Source organism: Myotis daubentonii, chromosome 16, assembly GCF_963259705.1.
Source record: "Myotis daubentonii chromosome 16, mMyoDau2.1, whole genome shotgun sequence".
Classification (NCBI taxonomy): domain Eukaryota; kingdom Metazoa; phylum Chordata; class Mammalia; order Chiroptera; family Vespertilionidae; genus Myotis; species Myotis daubentonii.
The window spans coordinates 26,823,098-26,828,558 of record NC_081855.1 but is presented as its reverse complement, the minus strand read 5'-3'; the positions used below and the strand labels follow the sequence as shown (position 1 = coordinate 26,828,558).

Here is a 5,461-nt window from a genome sequence, read left to right as displayed (position 1 = left end):
TTCAACTCTTCTGTCCTGGTCGTCACTTGCCACCTCAGCCGTCCTGGACAGGACATGGGTCAGTGGGCATGTCACAGAGCCTGGTCATCGTCTGCCCAGCTTTTGTCCTGTACTTTTGCAGGTTCACAGAGGACATTTGTTTCTTTCTCTTTATTACTATACTAGAGGCCCATTGCACAGAATTCATGCACTGGCGAGGGGGAGTCCCCTCAACTCTGCCTGCGCCCTCTCACAGTCCGGGACCCCTCGCTCCATACCACCCATCTGCAGTGGAGGCGGGAGAGGCTCCACTGACCTGTGGGAGAGCACTGACCACTAGTGGGCAGCGCCTGCATTGAGCATCTACCCCCTAGTGGTCAGTGTGCATCATGGCAAGCAGTTGTTCGGCCATTTGATCAATTTGCATATTAGGGTTTTATTATATAGGATTAGTGACTGCCTGTGGCCCCCGTCTTTATTTTGTATTGCAGGATGACCTCTTCCCAGGATGACTGACAGTGGGGATGTCTACTCCTGGTAGGGCAGCGGTTCTCAACCTGTGGGTCGCGACCCCTTTGGCAGTCGAAGGACCCTTTCACAGGGGTCGCCTAAGACCATCCTGCATATCAGATATTTACATGACGATTCATAACAGTAGGAACGTTACAGTTGTGAAGTAGCAACGAAAATAATTTTATGGTTGGGTCACAACATGAGGAACTGTATTTAAAGGGCCAGAAGATTGAGAACCACTGTGGTAGGGGAATGACTCCACCCCCTTCTGCACTGAGAGCACAATGTGCCTTACACCTGAAAACTCAATGACCCAGCCCCAGCCTCAGCCACCTCAGCCCTGAACAGCAGCAGGAGGGGGACACTAACAGCTGAGTCCAGGTTCTCTCTCCAGCCTCTTCTCCAGGTCCAGGTGAAGACCAGGCCGGCCCCACTTACTCATCCCCTCTGTGCGTTGCCTGCATATGACCACACAACTTCCTCCGGGTAAGGAATGGTTTTACGGGACAGGAGAGTCCACACCCATGCCCAGCGCAAGGACCATTTCCCTGAAGGACATGCCGTCTGCAGGGCACTGCTCCGCTCCACAGATACCCTTCCCCAGCGTCTCAGGGACTCGCTTGGTTCCCGGGAGCCACGGCTGTCTCACTATCACCATAGCTGCAGGAGCACTTGCTTTACATCTTAGCGGCTGTGAAACACATAGGAGTGGATTTGTCCTCCAAGAAAAGGCCATCTTCGCCAGAGATGAATTCCACTCTGGGGAAATAGAGACCTGCTTGAAGCTTTTAAAAAGTGGATTCTCCTCCACCCCTTCAGCTTCTGCCTTTCCGTGGAGGTCTCCAGGATCTTGGGAACTTTCAGAATATGATGAAGTCCCAACTTCTAATATCTCAGAATATGGCAATAGTATTTGGAGATAGGGTCTTTAAAGAGGTGATTAAGTTAGAATGAGGCCAGTAGGGTGGCCCACTAACCCAATATGATTCTTATCCTTATAAGAATAGAAGGATGTGAGGGCGATCTGGCTGCAACATCTGTCACCCGATTGATCGCCAGGGTTGATTCGGCTGATCTGGCTGGCTAGGCGGGTGTCCCCCTCCTCCCTCACCGATCCATGTGCATCCCTCCCAAAGCTGCGCGCTCGGTCGAAGAGGACGACCTTCACCCCCCCCCCCCCCCCAGGAGAGGACCGGTCTTCGGTCAAGGGTATACAAGTAGCTGCACTCTCCTGCTAGAACCTCCAAACAAACTCTCAAGAATAGATCAGCCCTGGACAGTGTGGCAAGTGGTTAGAGCATTGGCCCATGCACCAAAGGGTCGCAGGTTCAATTCCCGGTCAAGGGCATATACCTGAGTTGCAGGTTCAATCCCCAGCCCTGGTTGGGGCGGGTGTGAGAGGCAACCAGTGGATGTGTCTCTCTCATATTTATGTTTCTCTTTCTCTCTCCCTCTCCCTCTCCTTCCCTCCCACTCTCTTAGAAAAGCAATGGAAAAAGTATTGTCTGGTGAGGATTAAAAAAATTAAATTAAATTAAAAAGAATAGAAGATCAGCACTCAGACACACACAAGCAAGGAAGACCCTGTGAAGACACAGGAAGAAGACCGCCGTCTACAAGTCCAGGGGAGAGGCCTCAGAAGGAACCAACCCTGCCAACACCTGGATCTTGGACTTCTAGCCTCCAGAATCGTGAGAAAACACATTTCTGCTGTTGAAGCCACCCAGCCTGTGGCTCTTGGTTATGGCAGCCTGAGTAGATGACTATACCCTTGCCTTTTGCTGTCCTTGCAAAAAGCCTTTCCTCTTTTAATGCCGATCAAGTCATGGGACCTACCTCATGCTGCCCTGCACACGGGCCTTGAGCAATGGCTTGGGGAGTCTAGAAGGGAGCACACCACGTCTGGATCCACCTCCGTCTGCAAGGGCATCTTTGTCCTTTGTGTTCAGGAGGGACGTGAAGGATCAGTGAGGACAGAGGGGACACCATTCTAGCCAGCCGTGAACATTACTCCCACTCTGGTCCTGGCCAGGCAAGGGTGCTCATCTCTTTCACATCTGCAAGACAGGCCACCAGCCTGACACTTCCAAGCTGCCCTGTCCCATAAGGGAGTCACCAGCCCCATGGGGCCCTCGAGCCCTTGCCATGTGGCTTGTCTGAACTGAGATGTGCTGGGAATGTAAAATAATAACAACTTAGTTGGGAAAATATGCAAAAATTTTATTAATAACTTTAATACAGATTACATATTTAAATTTTTTGGATAGCTTGGGTTAAATAAAATACATCTATAAAATTAATTCCATCTGCTTTTTTTTTTACTTAAAAAAATAAGTTATTTCTTTTAAAAAAAATATATACTTTTTAAATATATTTTATTGATTTTTCACAGAGAGGAAGGGAGAGAGATAGTTAGAAACATCGATGAGAAAGGAACATTGATCAGCTGCCTCCTGCACACCTCCCACTGGGGATGTGCCCGCAACCAAGGCACATGGCCTTGGCCGGAATCGAACCCGGGACCCCTCAGTCCGTAGGCCCATGCTCTATCCACTGAGCCAAACCGGTTAGGGCTAAAAAAGTATTTTGATTGATTTTTAGAAAGGGATGAAGGGAGAGGGATAGAGAGATAGATACCTCAATGTGCACGAGCCATGCTGGGGATCGAGCCCGCAACCCAGGTAGGTGCCCTGACCGGGAATTAGCTGGCGACCTCTTGGTTCCTGGGTCGACGCGCAACTGCTGAGCCACGTTGGCCGGAACTTTTAAATTTTATTTTTACTTTTTAATGTGGCCACTGGACAACTGAAAATTGCATAGGTGGCTTGCACTGAATGTCTTGTGGACAGTGCTGCATGGACCCAGCCACCTGCTACTAGCCAGCTCTCCCGTGGTCATAGGCGGTCACAACATATTTAGGGCATAGACTGAAGATGAGAGGAATCTGAGTCTCTAGCCCCTGTTGCTGGGAATCCTGGTGAGCGCACAGCTTGTATCTTATCCTCACTTAGTGATGATCTCTAACCTCTGCCCTTAATACTTTTGTCCTCTTGTGTTGCTGCAATCATTAGCTATTCAGACCTCTGGCCCGGCTCCATCCTGGTTAGTGCTCTTGCCACTTTCTCCTTCAGCTCAGGGATTTCAAGAATAGACTTCTGGTTCCTTCCCTCCAGCCACTCCTGGGCCCAGGGTTGCCCAACACCCTCATGGCTCCCCATGCGAGTCACTCAGGACCCTGGGGTCTGGGCCCAGGTCCCCTGGTGCTCACTGGGCTCTGACCCAGGTACGTGACCTTAGCCTCAGCCCTGGAAATCAGGAGAGAAGGCCAGCCTCTTCCTTCACGGAACCTGTGATCTATTTTGAACTCATCCTATGAACAAAACCGACGCAGGTCCAGTCTCTCCAATGAGACTCTACTTGGCCACCTCCGGACCCTGCCTAGGCAGCCCCACCCGCTGCTGTGCAACACGGAGAAGCCAGCGTTCATGCTCTTTGGAGGCCCCGGGGAAATGTTGCAAATACTGAGAATGTGGGAATTGAGGAAATGGACTTAATTAAGAGGTATAAATCTAGCAAGTGTGGAAATAACAAAGGGAGAACAGGCGACTCTGGGGAGCCATGAAGATGAGAGAGGCGTGGGGTCCCTTCAGACTCCTGCCTCTGACTTTCCAATTCCCAGATGCTCTGCTCCGGGTCATACGTCTCCTGAGACCCTCCCAGATATATCCTCCGGGCTCCTGCTGCTAGACCATCGCTCCCACTGTCCCCTCCTCCTGGCGTGCCCTGCCCTCCCGTGTCTGCTGTTTCAAATCTGCAACCCTCTGTTTCAGTCCAAGTTCAAATACCACTTCTCGCATATGGTGGCAGGTGGGTACTAGAATATTCTGGGGGAACACTTTGTAAAGTACACGAGTGTCTAACCACTATGCTATACACCTGAAACTATCTCTCTGTATAAAAGCCTAAGTGACCATTACAACTGGTCTACTGAATGACCGGTCTCTATGATGTGCACTGACCACCAGGGGGCGGATGCTCAACACAGGAGCTGCTCCCCCTGGTGGTCAGTGCACTCCCACAGCCAATCTTCCACGGCTAGCCAACCTCCCACGGTCCCTCCCCCTGGCCTGCTGGCCCCAATTGGCCCCAATCGGGACTGGGCGAGACAGCCCTGATTGGCGGCCAGGTCAAGGGACCCTACCTGTGCACGAATTCATGCACGAGGCCTCTAGTTATTCAATAAAATAATGTTGACTGTCAACTGTAGTTGAAAAATTAAGAAAAAAATACTACTTCTCCTTGAAGCATCCCTGGGTTAATAACCAGAAATGAAATGTCCCTTCCCCACCTCTTCTCCTAGCCTGGGGTGGGGGGGGTTCTTCTGGGGACAGGATTTTGCTTTATTCCTCTCTCTGTTCCCCACAGAGACAAGCTCCAAGCCTGGCCCCGGTGCCGGTGTTTTCATTGTAACTATTTACCTCTCATAGCACTTCTTGCTGTGTATCTGCCTGCGTGTCTTTCTGCCCTGAGAAACGGTAAGCCTCCACGATGTGCCCCCCAGGTACAAGCTACTAGGGTTACAAAGATAAACCAGCCACAGTCTCCGGCCCCTAGGAGAGCTAGTCTCCGTCCGACAGATATCTGCCATTATTATTGTAAAAGGGCTGGCAGACGCGTGTCCAGGGATGGGGGGTAGAACAGAGGGTGGAGGTCAGTTCTGCTCCTCAGCAACATTAGCTCAGAGCAGGTCTTGAAGGAGAAGGAGAGTTATGGGAGGGTGAGATTCTTTTAAAAAATATATTTTTATTGATTTCAGAGAGGAAGGGAGAGGGAAAGAGAGACAGAGAAACATCAATGATGAGAGAGAATCGTTGATTGGCTGCCACACTGGGGATAGAGCCTGCAACCCGGGCATGTGACCTTGACTGGAACCGTGACCTCCTGGTTCATAGGTTGATGCTCAACCACT

The 5,461-nt window shown here is 50.8% G+C and overlaps 1 long non-coding RNA gene across 1 annotated transcript; it reads left to right on the top strand.

The window, feature by feature from the left end:
* Positions 1 to 328: 328 nt before the first annotated feature.
* Positions 329 to 2,792, top strand: LOC132217813 (uncharacterized). The gene is made up of 2 exons (XR_009449017.1): positions 329 to 978; positions 1,975 to 2,792. It is a non-coding gene; the product is annotated as an uncharacterized LOC132217813 (long non-coding RNA).
* Positions 2,793 to 5,461: the final 2,669 nt, after the last annotated feature.